The following is a 21894-nucleotide window of genomic DNA, read 5'->3' on the forward strand; positions in this document are numbered from 1 at the left end:
TGAGAAGAGTGAATAATCTCCCCACTGTGTGATCTAGGTGTTTTTTTCGGATCACTGTTTCCACACTGTCTGACCATGGGTTGTTTTTCTGCCTTCTCTCCAGGAGCAGCACAGTGCCTTGGCTCTATCCCAGCTGTGCCTACTGACTTGATAAACTCCAGGCTTTAGAGATGCCGTGTGGGCAGGGGCTTGTGCTGGTCTTCTGGGGGAGGGGCCCGCCTCACTGAGACTGAGCCAAGCTTGACTGAGAAGAGCAGTTGCTCAGAGTGCAGTTGGGGGGGAGGGGTGTAAGAAAGTTAGGCAGCCAGTGTCCAAGCTGTGCTGCTTCCTGCTGGTGGCTTTGTTTATGCTGAGGGCAGGGGAGGGAAATCCTGCAGACAGATCCTTTGTCCCCAGAGAGAACATGCTGCCTCTCAGGGACATGCTCCAAGAAGAGGGAATAATCTCCCCTTTGTGTGCCCCAGGAGTTCCTCAGATTGCTATTACCAGTTACCATGCCATCTTCCCCTGGGTTGTTTGCCTTCCCTCTGTCCAGGAGTAGGGCACTGCTCTCAGGGCCCTATCCCAACCAAGCCTACTGACTTTTAAAACTCTATTCTTTAAACCCAGCTGGTTGCAAGAACTCAGGAAAATCAGCCTCTCTCATTTTCCCAGCCAATGGCTTTGGGGAAATGTTCTGTTTGTGCCCTGCATGCTCTTTTCTCTCACATCTTTCCCTGTGACCAGAGCTCCCTCCCCTCCACAGCACCTGCTCTCCATTTCTCCCTAAACCACATCTGCACTTCCTACCTTCTTTGATGTGGCTTCTCTCTCCCTTTAGTTGTGGAGTTTGTTCTGTCAGTCTTCAGGTTGATTTCTGGGGTATTTAGAATGATTTGATAGTTATCTACTTGTGTTCAAGGGATGAGATGAACCTAGTGTCCTCCTACTCCTCTACGGTCTTCTCTCATCCCCTACTTATTGCCATTTTTTTTGACCATTAAAGACAACAAATAGCTATCTCAATTTTATTTTATTTTTTTTATTTTTTATTTTTTTTTAATTTATTTTTTTAATTTTATTTTTTTAAATTTACATCCAAATTAGGTAGCATATAGTGCAGCAATGATTTCAGGAGTAGATTCCTACCCATTTAGCCCATCCCCCCTCCCACACCCCTCCAGTAACCCTCTGTTTGTTCTCCATATTTATGAGTCTCTTATGCTTTGTCCCCCTCCCTGTTTTTATATTATTTTTGTTTCCCTTCCCTTATGTGGCAGCCATTTTAATTAGTATGTATTGTAATATGGATGTTCTTTTTTAATGTTTATATATTTTGAGAGAGAGGGAGAGAAAGAGAGAGAGAGAGGGAGCATGCACACGTGAGCAAGTGGGGGAGGGGCAGAGAGAGAGAATCCCAAGCAGGCCCAGTACTGTTAGCACAGAGCTCAACATGGTGCTCAATCTCACAAACAGTGAAATCATGAACTGAGCCAAAATCAAGTTGGACCCTTAACCAACTGAGCCACCCAGGCACCCCTAATATGGAACTCTTTGAGTTGAATTTCCAGGGGGAATCTCTGTGCCTCCTGGATCTAGATATCTGTTTTCTTCCCCAGTGTAGGGAGTTTTCAGTTATTTCTTCAAATATAATTTCTGCCCCTTTTGTCTCTCTTTTTCTGGGATCCTTATAATGTGAATGTTATTATACTTGTTGGAGTCACTTAGTTCACTAAGTCTGTTGTCATTTTGCATATTTTTTTCTCTTACTTGTTCAACTTGATTACTTTCCATTACTCTATCTTCCAGGACATTAATTCATTCCTCTGCTTCCTCTTGCATGCTATTTATTCCATCAAGTGTAGTTTTAATTGCATCCATTGTGTTCTTTATCTTCTTGTTTCTTTTTTATCTCTTTGTTAATGGTCTTACTAATGTCCTCAACTCTTTTCTCCAGTCCAGTGAGTATCTTTACGAACATTAGTTTAAATTCTCTATCAAGTATATTTCTTATAACCATTTTGCTTAGGTCTCTTGCTGTGGCTTTGTCCTATTCTTTCATTTGGGGTATATTCCCTTGTCTAATTTTGTCCAACTATTTGTGTCAGTTTCTGTGTGTTAGGAAAGTCAGCTACATCTCTTGTTCTTGAAGGTAATGGCCTTATGAAGAAGCGGTCCTGTAGTGCCCTACAGTGCAGTGTCCCCTTTTGCCCAGGACCTGGTGCTTCAGGGAGTATCTGCTATGGGTATTGCTTGTGCCCTGCTGATGAGTCCTGGATTCTTTTCCTTTCAGTCTAGTTGTCTGCAAAAGCTCTCTTTTCCTGTTGTGGGCCATGTTTAGTCCCTGGATGGGTGGGGTGCATTTTAACAAGCTATGCATTGGTTTGCTTATGAAATGACACCTACCACCACTGCCACCACCAGAACCAATGCCCTACAAAACACATGGGTCAGGAGAAGCAATGTTGGTCCTGTTTGCACTGATCTTCTGGTGGAAGGCCCCACAGTCCTGGGACTGGGGCAAGTATTACTGGAAATGGCAGATCCCCTGAAAAGTAGGCAGGGCTTAGTATAAGCAAATGGGGTAGGGAGTGAGGGCTGTATCCTGGTTCCTGTAGGTGACCTTGTGCATGCAGAGGGATGGAGGAAGGAAATGGCATATGACAGCTACTTCCTTCCTGGAGGGGTCTCCCTGTGATTCCTTTGTCTCTGAGATGAGTAAATCTCTCTCCCCCCCCTTGTGCCTCAGGCATTTTTCAAACTATTGCTTCTATGCTGTATCTCTGCTAGTTATTTGTTCTTCTAACTCTTTAAGGGCAGGGACTCAGCTTTTTAATGCCTTTTGGCTGCTTTTTTTAAGTTCTAGGCTTTAGGTCCCACTGATTGGAAGAACTCAGGAACTTCATCTCCTCTTGCTTTCCAAGCCAAATATCTTGCTTGTGTGGGCTCCATCATGTGATAATCTAATTCTTACCCTTCTCCTTGCCAATGGCTCACTCCCTACCATGGATGTCCAGAAGCAATTGGCTCCCAAACCTTGTCTCCAGCTTTCCTACCTTTATCAATGTGGCATCTTCTCTACCTTTAGTTGTGAAGTTTGTTCTGTCAGTCTTTGGTTGTTTTCTGGGTTATTTAAACTAATATGAGTGTTATCTAGTTGTATCCATCTGACAATGCATGCTTAGGGATTTCCTACTCTGCCATCTTCCCAGCCTCCTTATTCATGCATTTTGAGGCATTGTTACTATTGGCATACTCTTTTAGTATTGGTAACTCATTATTATTTTGATCAAATTCCCATTTATTATTATTTTCTTTCTTTTTGAAGAATTAAAAAAAATTCTTTTAGTGGTGGGGCGCCTGGGTGGCTCAGTCTGTTAAGCATCTGACTCTTGATTTCAGCTCAGGTCATGATCTCATGGTAGTGAGATCGAGCCCCGTGTCAGGCTATGTGCTGGGCATAGAGACTGATTAAGATTCTCTCTCTCCCTCTGCCCCTACTCCATTCGTTCTCTCTCTCTCTCCCTCCTTCTCAAAAAAGAAAACAATTCTTTTAGTGGTGGTCTATTGGCAATAAATTTTATCACCTTTTGTTTTTCTAAAAAAGTCTATATTTTACCTTCATATTTTTAAGATATGTTTTTGATAGGTATATAAATTTAGGGTTCTTTTTCCCCCCAGTATTTTGATGATACTTCTCCATTGTCTTTTGACTTGTAAAATTTCTTATGAGAAGTTTTCTGTTGTTCTTATTGTTGTTACCCTCCTTGTAATGTTCTTTTTAATTAGCTGCCTTTTATCTTTATTACCGTTATTTTTAACAACTGTTATTAGTCGTATTGGTATAATTGTCTCTATATTTAGTATACAGGGGGTTCATAAAGAACTTGGAGTTTAGGCTTATTGTTTTAATCTAATTTGTAAAAAATAAAGTTTGATTATTATTTCTTCAAATTTTTTTCTATAGCCCTTTTTCCCAGACACATCCTGAGACTTCAATGTCATGTATGTCTATAAGATCATTTGATATCATCCCACAAGTTGCTGATGCTCTGTTTGGTTTTTGTTTTTTTTGTATCTCTGTGCTTCTTTATGGCTAGTTTATATTGCTGTCTTCAAGTGAACTCATCTTTTCTTCAGCTTTATCTAATATGCAGTTAATCCTAGCCAGTATATTTTTATTTCAGATACTGTAGTTAAAAGTGCCATTTTTGTCTTTTTAAAGTCTTCCATTTTTCTTCTCATGATGTTTATGGTTTCTTCTACATTCTTGAATATATGAAATATATTTGCAATAGCTTTTTGTCTCCTACATCTATCATTTCTCTCATATATGGAACTGAATTTATTGGTTGATTTTTCTTCTAGTTCTGGGTCATATTTTCTTTTTTCTTGAATTCCTGATATTTTTTTCAAATTGGATATCAGATGTGATTTTTACATTATTAGATGCTAGATTTGTTAAATTTATTTAAAGAACTTTATTTAAAGATTTTATTCTGGCAAGCAGTTATGTTAATTGCAAAGTTTTATATTTTCAAAACTTATTTTTTATGGTATGTTGGGAATACCCAGGGTTATCTTTAATATAGTGCTAATTTATTCCCACTTTAAGGCAATAAATTTCTGAGAACTGCCTGATGCTTTGTGTATGAGAAGGCCTCACCATTCTGGTTTGTGGAAATACATACTATTCTCAGGCCTTGTGTGAGCTTCAGGAAACGTGCAGCCTATTATTCTCCACTGATTATTTCATGGAGATCTTCATGGAGATCCAACTCATACCAGCCTAGACCAGTATTCAGCCAAATATTTGAAGGAACTCCTCTGTAGTCCTTCAGAACTCTCTTTTTCTCTCTGTGGAATTCCCTCTTCTATGATATTGTGTCTTATAAATTCTTTCTCAGCCCCCCAACCCTCCATATTCTGATCTCAGTCCCCTAAATGCAGCTAGAATTCAAGGCTCTGTTTTGGTTTAACCTCCCTGCACTTCAACCTGGAAATTGCCTTTAGGAAGTTGCCTTTACCTGGGGGCAATTATAGTGCTCTATTCCTTTGTTTCCTCTCTCCTAGAGATCACTGTCTGTGCTTCCTATGGTCAAATGTCTGAAAACAGTTTTTTTTTCATATATTTTACTTGTGTATCACATTGTTCACAGTTTGAAGACTGTTCCTGTAATAGTTCTTCATGGTTGGAATTAAGTTATTTTACTTTTAATTTGTTTCATTTTTGTAACAAGCTACACTTTTTAAAATAACATACAGTTGTTATTTTTAAAATCCATTCAGATAATTTGTGTTTAATTCATTTACATTCAGTGCAATTATTATTATAATCATTTATATCTATCTTTATTTATATGTTATCTATATTTATATGCTATCTTTTTGTAAAAGTCCCAGCAGATCTTAGTCCATTTGTTACAATTTGTCTACCTTTTTTTAATCAGTTTTTAAACTTTATTCCATTTTACTTTTTCTATTTGAGTTTTAGCTATATAACTTTTTAAATAGTTTTAGTGGTTAATCTAGAGATGACAATATGCATGCTTAACATATTATGGCCTACCTTAAATAATTACTTCTTAATGAACAATGCAAGAAACTTAGAACAGTTGAACTCCATTCAATACTTTTTGTATTATTGTTGTTACAAATTTCAAATTTTTCTTCTATGTATGTTATAACTCCATAAAACATTGTTGATTTTATCACTTTTAATTGTCTATAAAGTCTTTTATGTATAACATATTTATCATTTTTGGTACCTTTTATTCTTTTCTGTAGTTTAATGACTTAATCTGGAATTATTTTCCTTCAGACAGAGTGCCCATTTATTTCCAGTGAAAATGTTTATATACATGGGACTAAATATAACTTATTATTTTTTTGTCCTATTTTTTTTTGTTATTTTTCTATTTTTAGTGGAAATGGTAGAATTATTTTTATTCCAATATTTCCCCTCTATTATTTCTTCTTTCCACTCTGCTTTTCACTGACTTTTCATCGGTACTTTTTTTGCTACTAAAACTTCCAAGATGGGGCACCTGGGTGGCTCAGTTGGTTAAGTGTCAGACTCTGGCTCAGGTCATGATCTTGTGGTTTGTGAGTTTGAGCCCTACATTGGGTTCTGTGCTGACAGCTCAGAACCTGAAGCCTGCTTCAAATTCTGTGTCTCCCTCTCTCTCTGCCCCTCCCCCTGCTTGTGCTCTATCTCTCTCTCAAAAATAAATATTAAAAAAAAAAAAACACTTCCAAGGCTCCCATATGGATTAATGATACTCAGTATCTGTTTTGTTTTGTGTAAACAAAAGAAGAAAGAAAAAAAAAGAATAATCATAAATATAAAACCTATGTGAACGTATAAATAGAAAAGTTCCAAAATAATTTAAATTTGTATTTTGTTTCTACTTCTGTCTCACATTTTTTAGGGTAGCATTAAGGAATATATGACAAAATTCATTACATTATAGTAAAGCAAACACATTTTTAAAATTTTAGCACCAATTACCTTATCTTTGACAGCTCAGTCACTAGCTTTGCTGAGGGGATTATTTTTATTAATATTGTTGGGTGGTACACCAGAAAGCTGCATATTTAAAATTGTGGACAATTTTTAATTAAAAAATGTAAAGAATCAAATATTTCATTTTGCTCTGGCACCAGAAGATTTATTAGCTTTTTAATAAAAAATGTAGCTGATTGGCAATTATCTAGCTTGACTATCTCAAAATACTCTCTGCAAATGTCCTCTTCCATGAATGTTAATTTGACATTTGAAAGTATATTTGAGGATATTCACATAATTCTTTGATTTGTAATATTCAGACAAATATTAAGAAAACACTAGGGAACTGTAAGTTTAAGTTCACTTTTTATATGTGATGATTGTTACAGAGTTTATCCAAGAGATGCTGTATTTGATTTTTAATATAGCTAATATATCATGCAACAATCAAAATAATCATACTGACATTTTTACATGAAAAAATATTTACCAGGAAGAATGACATTTGCAAAAGAATCTTAAAGAATTATTGTGCCTAAGGGAATGTTCAGTTTAAGTTGATGTGACATTTTCAGTGATGAAACTCAAAATTATTACTATGCATTTTTGTTAGAAATTCTTGTGTTAAAATAATGTTTGTTTCTTTAAATTATTAAAATATGTTATTCCACATTTTAAGCTATTTACACATTTCTGTATTTTGTTTTCACCTATTGTTTTATCTTTTTTCCCCTTTGAAGTAATTCTTTTATTTCACTCAAGTTCTTGGTGCAGAACCAATGAATTCCTTATATTCTAAATAAACATTACTTATGCTCACCATTATTTCCACCTCTCTTTGCTTACCTAGACATAAAAAAATATGTATTTCCCAGTCTTGTAAATTGGATGGGACCACATGACTAATTCTGATTAATTGACTGTGACTGGTGGTAATATGTATCACTTCAGGGCTGACACACTTAAGAGCCAGTGTGTCATGCTCTCTTCACCTGCCAAAATGGACCCTGAAGCATTGTGTTGGAATGGATGTGCTGTAAAATAAAAGCAGCCTGGAAGACTTAGTCACCACATGGAAAATATATTCCCTGAAGTCATGGGGACTCACAACAGAATTTTCATGAGCAAGAAATAAACTTGTTTAGTGTTAAGAAAGTGAGATTTTGGTATTCTTATCACAGCATAACCTAGTGTTTCCTGACTGTTATTATACACCTTAAAGAACTAAGGTGTAGATACGAAGTGGAGTGAGAGTATGGAGAGATTTTGACATGTTACTAGCTTCATTCATTATATCTAATGTCTTGCTAAACCTGTCAACTTTATTTTTATAATTTGATTTTCATTTTCCATCTCTATATCCACTTCTAAACTCTAAATTTTACCTAAAATTATGTAAAAAAGTATAAACACATTATGTAATTAGATGGGGTGACACATATTGTTGTAGGAAAAACAGAGCTCTGAAGACCAAATTGTTTCATGCTTTTACCACATTGTGCTGCCACCTCAGAAGCTGCAAGTTTATGCTTTATTCCCTATAGAGTTTATAAATATAAAAATAAATATATGCAAGATGCAATTTTGCATGCTACAAAACCTTAAGTCTTTAGGAATTTTAAGCTAGTGAAATTCACCTGTAGTTTGGGAAATCAAGACAGTATTAACCACTTGATTGCTCATCTTGACCTATTGATAAGGTCATCTGATTTTTATTTTTGAAAAAAAAAACATTATTAAATGAGTAAAATGTTACACTATTTGCATCTAAAAATGAGAACAAAAATCAAGGAAGAAAATAAAATTTACATAGTTTATGTATTTAGAAGTGCTATATGCTTTCAGTTCCTCATGCTTCTCTGTTCATCACTCAGCCAGCTGGTATTCTCATGCCATAAGTACCAAGACAGAGAAAAATATAGATGCTGGTTATTGAAAAGAGATTATCATGTTGCACATATATACTATTATATGGAAGGAAGGGCCTGACAATGATATAGATTAAATGGAGGAGATACATTTTCCCAGTACCTCATATATTCCTTAATGTCACCAAAAATACATTTGCATAAACATATCCATTTTACCTTCTTAAGGAAGTCTCTCTGCTTTTTATTGCCTTTAATTATACCAATAAGACCTGGGGAAGATGGCAGTGTAGGAGGACGCTGGGCTTACCGCGCGTCCTGCTGATCACTTAGATTCCACCTACACCTGCCTAAATAACCCAGAAAACCACCAGAAGACTAGCAGAATGGAGTCTCCGGAGCCAAGCCCAGACAAGAGGCCCACAGAAGAGGGTAGGAAGGACGGCAAGGCAGTGCACGCTACACAGATTGGCAGGGAGAGAGCCGGGGCGGAGGGGCGGCCCGCCGGCCAAGCAGAGCCCCCGAGTCTGGCTTGCAAAAGCGGAGGGGCCAGATGGAGTGTGTTCCGACAGCAAGCGTGACTTAGCATCTGGGAGGTCATAAGTTAACAGCTCTGCTCCGAAAGTGGGAAGGCTGGAAGACAACGGGAGGGAGAGTTGCTGAGCCCCAGGATGACAGAGCTCGGTTTGGCGGGGAACAAAGGCGCTGGCCAGCGCCATCTCCCTCGCCCATCCCCCAGCCAAAATCCCAAGGGAACCGGTTCCTGCCAGGGAACTTGCTTGCTCCGCCCAAACACCCAACACTGTGCTTCTGTGGAGCCACCCCTCCAGCAGAGGGTCTGACTCCCTCCTGCTGCCACAGGGCCCCTCCTGAAGTGGATCACCAAAGGAGAAGCAAGCTAAGCCTGCCCATCCTGCCCCCATGCACCTTGCCTACCCACCCCAGCTAATACGCCAGATCCCCAGCACCACAAGCCTGGCAGTGTGCAAGTAGTCCAGACGGGCCACGCCACCCCACAGTGAATCCCGCCCCTAGGAGAGGGGAAGAGAAGGCACACACCAGTCTGACTATGGCCCCAGCTTGGGCTGGGGGCAGACATCAGGTCTGATTGCGGCCCCGCCCACCAACACAAGTTATTCAAGACAGCACAGGGGAAGTGCCCCGCAGTTCCACACCACTCCAGGGACTATCCAAAATGACCAAACGGAAGAATTCCCCTCAAAAAAAAAATCCAGGAAATAACAACAGCTAACGAACTGATCAAAAATGATTTAAACAATATAACAGGAAGTGAATTTAGAATAATAGTCATAAAATTAATCACTGGGCTTGAAAACAGTATAAAGGACAGCAGAGAATCTATTGCTACAGAGATCACGGGACTAAGGAACAGCCAGAAGGAGCTAAAAAATGCTATTAATGAGCTGCAAAATAAAATGGAGATGACCACGGCTCGGATTGAAGAGGCAGAGGAGACAATAGGTGAACTAGAAGATAAAAGTATGGAAAAAGAAGAAGCTGAGAAAAAGAGAGATAAAAAAATCCAGGAAAATTAGAGAACTAACTGATGCACTAAAGAGAAATAATCTATGCATAATTGGTATTCCAGAGGAGGAGGAGAGAGGGAAAGGTGCTGAAGGTGTACTTGAAGAAATAATAGCTGAGAATTTCCCTGATCTGGGGAAGGAAAAAGGCATTAAAATCCAAGAGGCACAGAGAACTCCCTCCAGACGTAACTTGAATCGATCTTCTGCACGACATATCATAGTGAAACTGGCAAAATACAAGGATAAAGAGAAAATTCTGAAAGCAGCTAGGGATAAACGTGTTCTAACATATAAAGGGAGACCTATAAGACTCGTGACCAATCTCTCTACTGAAACTTGGCAGGTCAGAAAGGAATGGCAGGAGATCTTCAATGTGATAAACAGAAAAAATATGCAGCCGAGAATCCTCTATCCAGCAAGTCTGTCATTTAGAATAGAAGGAGAGATAAAGGTCTTCCCAAACAAACAAAAACTGAAGGAATTTGTCACCACTAAACCAGCCCTACAAGAGATCCTAAGGGGGATCCTGTGAGACAAAGTACCAGAGACATCGCTACAAGCATGAAACCTACGGACATCACAATGACTCTAAACCCATATCTTTCTATAATAACATTGAATGTAAATGGACTAAATGCTCCAACCAAAAGACATAGGGTATTAGAATGGATAAAAAAACAAGACCCATCTATTTGCTGTCTACAAGAGACTCATTTTAGACCTGAGGACACCTTCAGATTGAGAGTGAGGGGATGGAGAATTATTTATCATGCCACTGGAAGTCAAAAGAAAGCTGGGGTAGCCATACTTATATCAGACAAACTAGACTTTAAATTAAAGGCTTTAACAAGAGATGAAGAAGGGCATTAATTAATAATTACAGGGTCTATCCATCAGGAAGAGCTAACAGTTATAAATATCTATGTGCTGAATACGGGAGCCCCCAAATATATAAAACAATTACTCACAAACATAAGCAACCTTATTGATAAGAATGTGGTAATTGCAGGGGACTTTAACACCCCACTTACAGAAATGGATAGATCATCTAGACACAGGATCAATAAAGAAACAAGGGCCCTGAATGATACATTGGATCAGATGGACTTGACAGATATATTTAGAACTCTGCATCCCAAAGCAACAGAATATACTTTCTTCTCGAGTGCACATGGAACATTCTCCAAGATAGATCACACACTGGGTCCCAAAACAGCTCTTCATAAGTATAAAAGAATCGAAATCGTACCATGCATACTTTCAGACCACAATGCTATGAAGCTTGAAATCAACCACAGGAAAAAGTCTGGAAAGCCTCCAAAAGCATGGAGGTTAAAGAACACCCTACTAAAGAATGAGTGGGTCAACCAGGCAATTAGAGAAGAAATTAAAAAATATATGGAAATAAACGAAAATGAAAATACAACAATCCAAATGCTTTGGGATGCAGCAAAGGCAGTCCTGAGAGGAAAATACATTGCAATCCAGGCCTATCTCAAGAAACAAGAAAAATCCCAAATACAAAATCTAACAGCACACCTAAAGGAAATAGAAGCAGAACAGCAAAGGCAGCCTAAACCCAGCAGAAGAAGAGAAATAGTAAAGATCAGAGCAGAAATAAACAATATAGAATCTAAAAAATCTGTAGAGCAGATCGACGAAACCAAGAGTTGATTTTTTGAAAAAATAAGCAAAATTGACAAACCTCTAGCCAGGCTTCTCAAAAAGAAAAGGGAGATGACCCAAATAGATAAAATCATGAATGAAAATGGAATTATTACAACCAATCCGTCAGAGATACAAGCAATTATCAGGGAATACTATGAAAAATTATATGCCCACAAACTGGACAACCTGGAAGAAATGGACAAATTCCTAAACACCCACACGCTTCCAAAACTCAATCAGGAGGAAAGAGAAAGCTTGAACAGACCCATAACCAGCGAATAAATTGAATCGGTTATCAAAAATCTCCCAACAAGTAAGAGTCCAGGACCAGATAGCTTCCTAGGGGAGTTCTACCAGACATTTAAAGCAGATATAATACCTATCCTTCTCAAGCTATTCCAAAAAATAGAAAGGGAAGGAAAATTTCCAGGCTCATTCTATGAAGCAAGCATTACTTTGATTCCTAAACCAGACAGAGACCCAGTAAAAAAAAGAGAACTACAGGCCAATATCCCTGATGAATATGGATGCAAAAATTCTCAATAAGATACTAGCAAATCGAATTCAACAGCATATAAACAGGATTATTCACCATGATCAAGTGGGATTCATTCCTGGGAAGCAGGGCTGGTTCAACATTCGCAAATCAATCAACATGATACATCACATTAATAAAAGAAAAGATAAGAACCATATGATCCTGTCAATCGATCCAGAAAAGGCCTTTGACAAAATTCAGCATCCTTTCTTAATAAAAATCCTCGAGAAAGTCGGGTTAGAAGGAACATACTTAAAGATCATAAAAGCCATTTATGAAAAGCCCACAGCTAACATCATCCTCAATGGGGAAAAACTGAGAGCTTTTTCCCTGAGATCAGGAATAGGACAGGGATGTCCACTCTCACCGCTGTTGTTTCACATAGTGTTGGAAGTTCTAGCATCAGCAATCAGACAACAAAAGGAAATCAAAGGCATCAAAATTGGCAAAGATGAAGTTAAGCTTTCACTTTTTGCATAGGACATGATATTATACATGGAAAATCCCATTAAAATTTTTTTAAGAATTTGAGAGGGATTAGAATTAATTCTTAAAATTTATGGTTGAATTCAACCATGAAGTTATCAGGCACAGGGCTGTTCTTTACTGGGAGATTTTTGATTACTGTTTCAAACTCATTATTCATTACTGATCTGCTCAGATTTTCTATTGCTTCATGATTCAGCCATGGTAGGTTTTATGCTTTTAGGAATTTATGCATTTCTTCTAGCTTATGTAATTATTTGGTGTGTAATTGTTCCTAGTAGTCTCTTATGATACTTGTAGCATCAGTTGTAATGTTCCCTCTTGCGTTTGTAATCTTATTTGAGTCTTCTTTTTCCTTCATTATTCACGATAAAGTTTTGTCAATTTTATTTATGTTATCAAAAAACAAGCTCTTAAACTTGTTGATATTTTATACTATTTTTCTGGCCTCTATCTTATTTGTGTTCTATTCTAACCTTTGTTATTTATTTTTTTTTTCTGCTAAATTTGAGCTTAGTTTGAGACTTTCTCTCTCTCTCTCTTTCTTCTTTGAGGTATAAACTTAAGTTGTTGATTTGAAATCTTCCTTCTTTTCTTAGTATACACATTTATCACAATAAAATTCCCTCCTAGAACTGCTTTTCCTGCATCTTATAAGCTTTGACATGTTGTGCTTCCATTTTTATATGTTTCATTACACTTTTTGATTTATTTGATTTCTTTAGCCCATTGGTTGTTCAAGAATGTGTTGTTTAATTTCCACATATTTGTGAATTTTCCAATTTCCCCCATTATTGATTTCTAATTTCATATAATTTGGTCAGAAAAGATACCTGATATGATTTAAATCTTCTTAAACTTGTTAAGATTTGTTTTGTGGTCCAACATATGATCTATTGTGGAGAATGTTCCACGTACATTTAGAAGAATGTATATACTGCAACTGTCAAATGGAATATTCTTTATATATGTTAGGTCCATTTGCTCTATAGTGTTATTCAAATCCACTCTTTATTTATTAATGTTATGTCTGAATGATTTATTCATTGACAAAAGTCAGAGTACTGAAGTCCCTTACTATTATTGTATTGCTGTCCATTTATCTTAATAGATGCTTAAATATTTGCTTTATTATTTGGGTGATTTAATGTTGGGTGCATTAATATTTATAATTGTTATATCCTTTGACAAATTGACCACTTTATCATTATATAGTGATTTTTTTTGTGTGTTTGGTACCAATTTTGACTTTAAGTCCATTTTCTCTGATATAAAATACAGCAAACTGTACTTTCTTCTGGTTACACTTTGCATGGAAAGTCTTTTTCTATCTATTCACTTTATTCTATATGTGTCTTTAAAGTGAAATTGAATCTATTATAGACAACATATAGTTGGGTTCTTTTTTTTATCCATTCACTCTATATATTCTGATTGGAGAATTAAAATCTGTTTTTCACTTAAACTAATTACTTATAGGTAAATACTTACCATTACCACTTTGTTCATTGTTTTCTGGCTGTTCTGTAGTTCCTTTGTTCCTATAACCTTTCTGCTGTTCCTTCATGATTTGTTGATTTTTTATAGTGAAATGTTTTATTTCCTTTCCTAATATTTTTTCTTTACCTATAATTAGGTTTACATAGAATATCTTATAGTTATAACAGTGTATTTTAAGCTTATAGTAACTTAAGTTTGATTGAATACAAACTCTTTACACTTTTACTCCCTCCACACATTTTGCTATTGATGTCACACTTTATATATGTTCATATTGTGTATTATCAAATTCTGTAGTTATACTTAATTTTAATATTTTTTAACATTTATGCTAGAGTTAAAAGTGATTTATGCACAATTACAATATTACAGTATTCTGAATTTGACTATATATTTACCTTTGCCACTTCTACCTTGCTTTTTCATTCTTTTTTTCTTTTTGTTCTTCCAGCTGGCTCATTTCAAATGCTTTGTCATCCAGTTTCCTAACTCTTTCTTTTGCATAATTGAGTCAATCTATCAAGAGGATATAATAATTGTAAATATATATATATATATATATATATATATATACACCTAACACGAAGCACCCAACTATATTAAGCAAATAGTAACAGATCTGAAGGAAGAAAGAGATAACAATACAATAATAGCAGGGGACTTCCACACACTACTTTTAAGAATGGATAGGTTATCCAGACAGAAAACCAAGAAGGATACATGGAATTTGAACTCTACCTTAGACCAAATGGACCTTACAGATATATATATATGTGTGAGTGTATATATATATATATATATATAAACATTCCATCCATAAGAAGCAGAATAGACATTATTTTCAAGCAGCAGTGTACCATCAATTTTTCTGCAACACTTTCTGTTGTCAGTGTTTAATGTGTAAACCACCCAAACATCAATTATTTTACTTCCATGCTTAATAAGTACTGTACATCTCTACCCAAACTCTTCTTCACTTTTCTACTTTCAAAAGCCTTTTATCACACTCTCTGGAAATGGCACTCCATAATCATCAAATTTTTCTGTATTCTTAAGAATTTGGAATGTTTTCTTCAACTACTCCCTGTATCTTAAGATGCTCCCTTCTATTTCTTTAAATCATACTGTTTTTATTATTTATTTTATTCTTCTCCAATAGATGGGACTGCTCCTTTCCATTTCCTTTATAGGATCCATAATCATCTTTTGATCATTTGATGTCAGAGAATTCCAAACATCTCATCTGAGTTCAATATCTATCTATCTATCTATCTACCATCTATCATCTATCTATCTATCATCATTTATCTCTATAATCTATCTCCATCTACCTAAATAATTTGATATATTTTTTGAGATTCAGATCCCCAATATGAGCTTAATACTCATATATCCAATTACCTAACTGATATATCCAATTGGATAACTTAGTGAAAGTCCAAACTCAACAGGACCAAATAAAATTCATTATTTCCCTCTCCAAAACTGTTGTTTCAGTGTTTCCTTCATCCAGATGCACAGATCAGAAAACTAGGAATCAGCCTTGATACTTCCCATTCTCTAACATTTCATATGTAATGCATTATCAAATCTTTTTAAGGCTTTCTTTATACCTTCTACTTTTTTTCCACCTTGTTCATTCTGGTCCAATATGTTATCTTCTCTAGCCTAGAATACTGTAATAGTATAATAAATGGTCTCTTTGCTTTCCATTCTGACCCAAACCCTTCAACCAGTTCTCTGAACTACAACCAGAATGGTATTTCAAAACACAAATCTAATCATATAATCTTTAGAAAGGTGTTATAGAAAGCCTTAAACAGGTTTTTCTAACCAAAAGCCATTCTTCCTTCCTTCCTAGAGAGAGCCCAATATTGTCCATTCTTCTCTAAGAGATTGTCCTTCAGGGAGAGCTTGGCCCCTTTCCAGGTAGAGTGAGTAAATCTTGATTACTGTAACCCAATGATCATGACTTTACTTCCATTTTCAAGTAACTGTTTTAGTAATGAGAATGTGATGGAATTCTGTTCAATAAGATATGGGGGGAATCATGCTGAGAATCCTCTAAGAAGGTTTCACTCACTCTTAAAAAATGATTCTGAGACTAAGATCTTCATTGTTCTTCCTCTGGATATTGTGGATGACATTAACAAATGTTGCCTAGAGCTACAGCAGTAATTTAGGACCATAGGAAGATTCAGCCTAAGAGGATAAACCAAGAAATATAGGAGGGATGAATTGAAAAACAGAAAGGATCTCTGTCCTTCGTGGCTTTTTTTTTTTTTTTTTGAGACAGAGAGAGAGAGAAAGTGAAAGCATGAGCAGGGGAGGGGTGGTGGGAGAGGGAAAGAAAGAATCTTAAGCAGGGGCGCCTGGGTGGCGCAGTCGGTTAAGCGTCCGACTTCAGCCAGGTCACGATCTCGCGGTCCGTGAGTTCGAGCCCCGCGTCGGGCTCTGGGCTGATGGCTCAGAGCCTGGAGCCTGTTTCCGGTTCTGTGTCTCCCTCTCTCTCTGCCCCTCCCCCATTCGTGCTCTGTCTCTCTCTGTCCCAAAAATAAATAAACGTTGAAAAAAAAAATTAAAAAAAAAAAAAAAAAGAATCTTAAGCAGACTTCACACTCAGTGCAGAGCCTGATGTAGGGCTCAATCTCATGACTGTGAGGTCATGACCTAGGCTGAAATCAAGAGTTTGACGCTTAACTGACTGAACCACCCAACCACTCCTCTTGATGTTTTTTTTTAAGTCAATGAATTAACTAACTCTGGAATCTATCTGTGGGCTTTTTAATGAATAAATATCTTTACAGTTTAATATATTTCTAGTTGGATTTTATACTGGTTATAGCTAAAAACATCCTAATTGGTTTACAAACATTGCTTAAAACCTATCAGTGGCTTCTAAATTATGCTAAGGACAAAACCAAGATCCTTCATGTGGCCTCTAAAGCCCTGAACAGTCTAGCCACTACCTTATTTCACAGATTCATCTAACACAATTCCTTGCTACACTGTTTTCTTGCCTTCCTCCAATTTGTCACATTTCCTGCCATAGAACTTATATTAGTTTGCTCAGGGCTGCCCTAACAAAGTACCACAGACTGGGTGGCTGAAACAACAGAAATTTATTTCTTACAGTTCTGAAGGTTGAAGTTCCAAGATCAAGGTGTCAGCAGGTTTGTTTTTTCCTAAGACCTTTTGGCTTGGCTTGAAGATGACTGCCTTCTTGCTGTGTCCTCACATACTTTTTCCTCTGTATGTATACATCCTGGGCATCTTTCATGTTTCTTAATTTCCTCTTCTTATAAGAATACCACTCCAGGAGCACCTGGGTGGCGCAGTCGGTTAAGCGTCCGACTTCAGCTCAGGTCACGATCTCGCAGTCCGTGAGTTCGAGCCCCGCATGGGGCTCTGGGCTGATGGCTCAGAGCCTGGAGCCTGTTTCCGATTCTGTGTCTCCCTCTCTCTCTGCCCCTCCCCCGTTCATGCTCTCTCTCTGTCTCAAAAATAAATAAATGTTAAAAAAATTAAAAAAAAAAAGAATACCAGTCCAATTGTATTAGGTCCCACACTGAGAGGGTGCTTATTTTAATATAATCACCTCTTTAAAGGCACTATCTCCAAATACACCCATTTTGAAATACTGGGGGTAGGGACTTCTACATATAAATCTGGGAGGAAACAATTCAGTGTATAACAGGACCATTATAATTGTTAATTCCTCTCTCTGGAATGCTTTTTGTCATCTCCACACTCCCCACATCCTCAATTTCCACACACCTAACTTTTCTAGTTTCATAGTTGAGTCCCATTCATGTTTTATACACTAGATTAAATAATTGTTTATGAGAATCTTTCCCTAATGACTCAACTTCCAACTCCACTTTGTATTTATACATTCATTAGTGTAATGATTTGTTATTATATACATATGCTACTTAATGATCAGTAATATGAAAGGAAGAGTCATATTCATTCTGGCTCATCAAAGTGTTTGTGATTGTTAATATAATACATGGAATACAAGACATGCTCAATAAACAATTTTGAATAAATGTATGCCTGAATGAATACTATATCACGTAACTGGAAAATATGAATATTGTTTTTCAGTGATAGTTTCTAATTGAGATCTTTATCCTCAATATCTGTCACAGTGAGTAGAACATAATAGGTTCTGATTTCATGTTTTCTCTGAAGGAATGAATGACTGTCTGTCTTGTGGTTTAAGTAAATATAATTTAGCATGATTGGTTGACTGAAACAGTATTTAAAAAATTGGGTCTCAAATTTAAACTCCAGATTTATTTCAGCTTTTTTTCTTATTTGTTTTCTATAGTACTTATTGCTTTTATATTTAATACTGGATTCTATTTTTCTATCTCTATACCATTTTAACTTTATTCCATGACTCTTGTTGCCTACCTAGACTCTGAATTTGATACCTCTATTTGGTACTGATTACGTATTAATGTTCAGTAGTCCTCAAAGACACACTTCTTATTTTCCTATCTCTGGTTTCATGTACTACAACTAAGGATGGAAGAGGACAAACCCATCATATATAATCTTCTATAGCCCCAGAGGTTCATAAAGGCCACATTTTCCCCCAAACTTGACCATTTTTCACACAGAAGGAATTAAACAAAATGAAGGTACTTCATTACCCAAAACATATGGCATATGGAAATATAAAAAGAGACTATAGTTACATACACTACCCAGAATTTAAAATTTTTAATGTCTGTTCTTCTGAATAACTGTATCAATGGGAGGAAATAATGAAAAGAATGTCTCTACAAATTAACAATAAATAATTGACAGAAATGACTGAACACATTTGAAGAGTTTTGCTATACATATATCAAAAAGATAAAGATGGATGATAGGCATATTTAATTCAACAAATGTCAGCCTGAAAGTATATGTATATTATTGAGAACAGTTTAAATCATATAAATAAATCCTTCAAAGTGAATCAGTGAAAAAATAGATACAAAGGAAGAGAGCATCATTTCATCTAAAAGTCTAAAAGAGTGATCAGTGCAGATTTTTGCATTGTTTTCTGGCATAAGGTCATAATTTTCAATCATGTCTCTTTTGATTTGTTATATAATGAAAATGTCCTTCAAATGAAAGGAAATATAAATATACACTTTTTAGACCAGAGAATCGCTAGTTAGTATCTTAATGTTAAGTTCTTAATGATGTTTGTTCACTCCAGCCCAAAGTTTCAAGATAATAGGAATTTGAAAATTTAGGTCATGGTTTAAGATGGGTTTTTTAAAAAATATATGTGCTCTGTCTAATCTATGTATTTACACTTGAGTTTGTCTGTCTAGGATTTTTCCAATTCATTTGGCTTCTCATCACAAAAATACACCATAGCACATACATACACTCAAATTTAACTAGGAAAGATTAAACACAGGGAGAAGGAAGTAAATACATAATACTGTATTCATCATCTATTGTTGAATAGCAAAATACCCCAAAACTCAGTTACTTAAAATAGCATTTATCATCTCAGTTTTTGTGGCTCAGTCACAGTTTAGCTGGTTACTGCAACTCTGGGTCACTCGCAAAGCTTTAATGAGGGAATGTTCTGTGGTTGCAGTCATCTCAAGGCTCAATCTAGGTGTTTGGAGTGGTGGATCAGCGGGTTAGGATCTACATCTAAGCTTACTCACCAGGCTATCAGCAGGCCTCAGGTCCTCACACTCTATTGACCAGCGATATCAGTTCCTGGCCAGTTTCTAGAGGGATACAGCAACATGGCAGCTTGCTTCAGAAAGGGAGGGAGAGGGTGAGGAAAAGAGAGAGAGAGAGAGAGAGAGAGAGAGAGAGAGAGAGAGATTAAGTCTGAAGCTATAGACCTTTTGTCACCAAATCTCAGAAGTGGCCTCTTGCTGCTTCTGCCATATTCTATTTATTACAAGCTAATCAATAAGTCCAGCCAACACTGAAGGGAAGAGAATTACATAAGTGTGTCAATTTCTGGATACATAATTGTGTCAATTCCTGGATACAGGGAGCATTGGGACCAATCTTACAGATTACCTACTACAAATACCACATAAAGGCAGAATAGGATAAGACTAAGGGAAAAAGTGAATTATAGAACTTGTTATATCACATTAGATCACACAATGTTTTATTCTCAAAATGCAAATGCGATCATAAAAACCTCTACATATTATTTCATATTCAGGAGATTATTTCAACAGTTAACTGGATAGCTATTATGTGCCAAAGATTAGAGAACTATGGCCTTCAACCCTGGTTTTGTAAATAAAATTTTATTGGAATAGCATCATGTTCATTTATGTATTTTGTATGTACTACTTTTGTACTAAAACACAGAGATGAGTAGTTGATACTATGATCTATGACCTGAAAAGAATAACATATTTATTGTCTGGTAATTTAAGAAAATGTTGCAAGACTAAATCAATGATAATAATTATGAGTTTCTGCAAGAAGCTAAGATTTTGTGGAGGCATTTTTCCTTATATTATAGACCCAGTTCTCACCATTTCATATCTGGTAAGCAACTATCCAGATAAGTCAGTCTCAAGTAGATATTAGCCCATTCAGCAAATTTTCCTAGCCACTAAGGATGGGTTAGATGGCCTTCCTCTGTGCTACTGTGACTGACTGAACCACCCAGGTGCCCCTGAATATTTAAATGGATTTACTAATTCTGTTCATATATTCATTAGTTGATAGGCATTTGGGTTGTTTCCACTTTTGAGGTAATATGCATAGATCAGCTATGAATATTTGTGTAGAAGTGTGTAGAAGTGTTTGTTTGAGGGGCACCTGGGTTGCTCAGTGGGTTAAGTGTCTGACTTAAGTGTTCCATATCTTGTATTTTTAGAAAGAGTTTGAGAAGGATTGGTGTTAATTTTTTGTTAAATGTTTGGTAAAGTTCAGCAGTGAAAGGCTTTTTTGGGGGGGGAGACTTTGATTACTGATTCAATCTCTTTTGAATCTCTTGTTATAGACATATTCAAATTTTATATTTATTATTGAGTCAGTTTTGGTAGTTTGTGTGTTTCTAGGAGCTTGTCCACTTCACCTAGGCTATCTAATTTGCTAACAAACAATTGTTCATAGAATTATCTTATAATACTATTTATTTAAAGTTAATAGTAATGTCTCTACTTTCATTTTTGATTTTAGTTATTTGTATCCTCTCTTTTTTTCTTAGTATAGCTAAAGGTTTGTCATATTATTGTTCTTTTCAAACAACCAACTTTTGGTTTTATTGCTTCTTTCTGTTATTTTTCTGTTCCCTGTTTTGTTTATCCCTTTTTAATGATTATTATTTCCTTCCTTCTATTTTCTTTGAGTTTAGTTTGCTATTTGTTTAAAATTCCAGTATAAGTAACATACAGTGTTATATTAGTATTAGCTATACAATATAGTGATTCAACAACTCTACACTTTATTCAGTGTTTATTATGATGAGTCTACTCTTAATATCCTTCATCTATTTCACCCATCTTCCACCCTCCTCTTCTTTGGCAACCACCAGTTCTCTATATTTAAGAGTCTGGTTTTTGTGTTTGTTTGTTACTTTTTTCTTTGTTTTGCTTCTTAAATTCCACATGAATGAAATTATATAGTATTTATCTTTCTCTGACTGACTTACTTCACTTAGCTTTATACCCTCTAGATCCATCCATGTTGTTGCAAATGGCAAGATTTCATTCTTTTTCATGGCTGAATAAAATTCCTGTTTTTGTGTGTATGTGTGTGTGTGTGTGTGTGTGTGTCACAAATAATGGAATATTGTGC

This window comes from Lynx canadensis, chromosome X (assembly GCF_007474595.2).
Source record: "Lynx canadensis isolate LIC74 chromosome X, mLynCan4.pri.v2, whole genome shotgun sequence".
NCBI classification, from domain to species: domain Eukaryota; kingdom Metazoa; phylum Chordata; class Mammalia; order Carnivora; family Felidae; genus Lynx; species Lynx canadensis.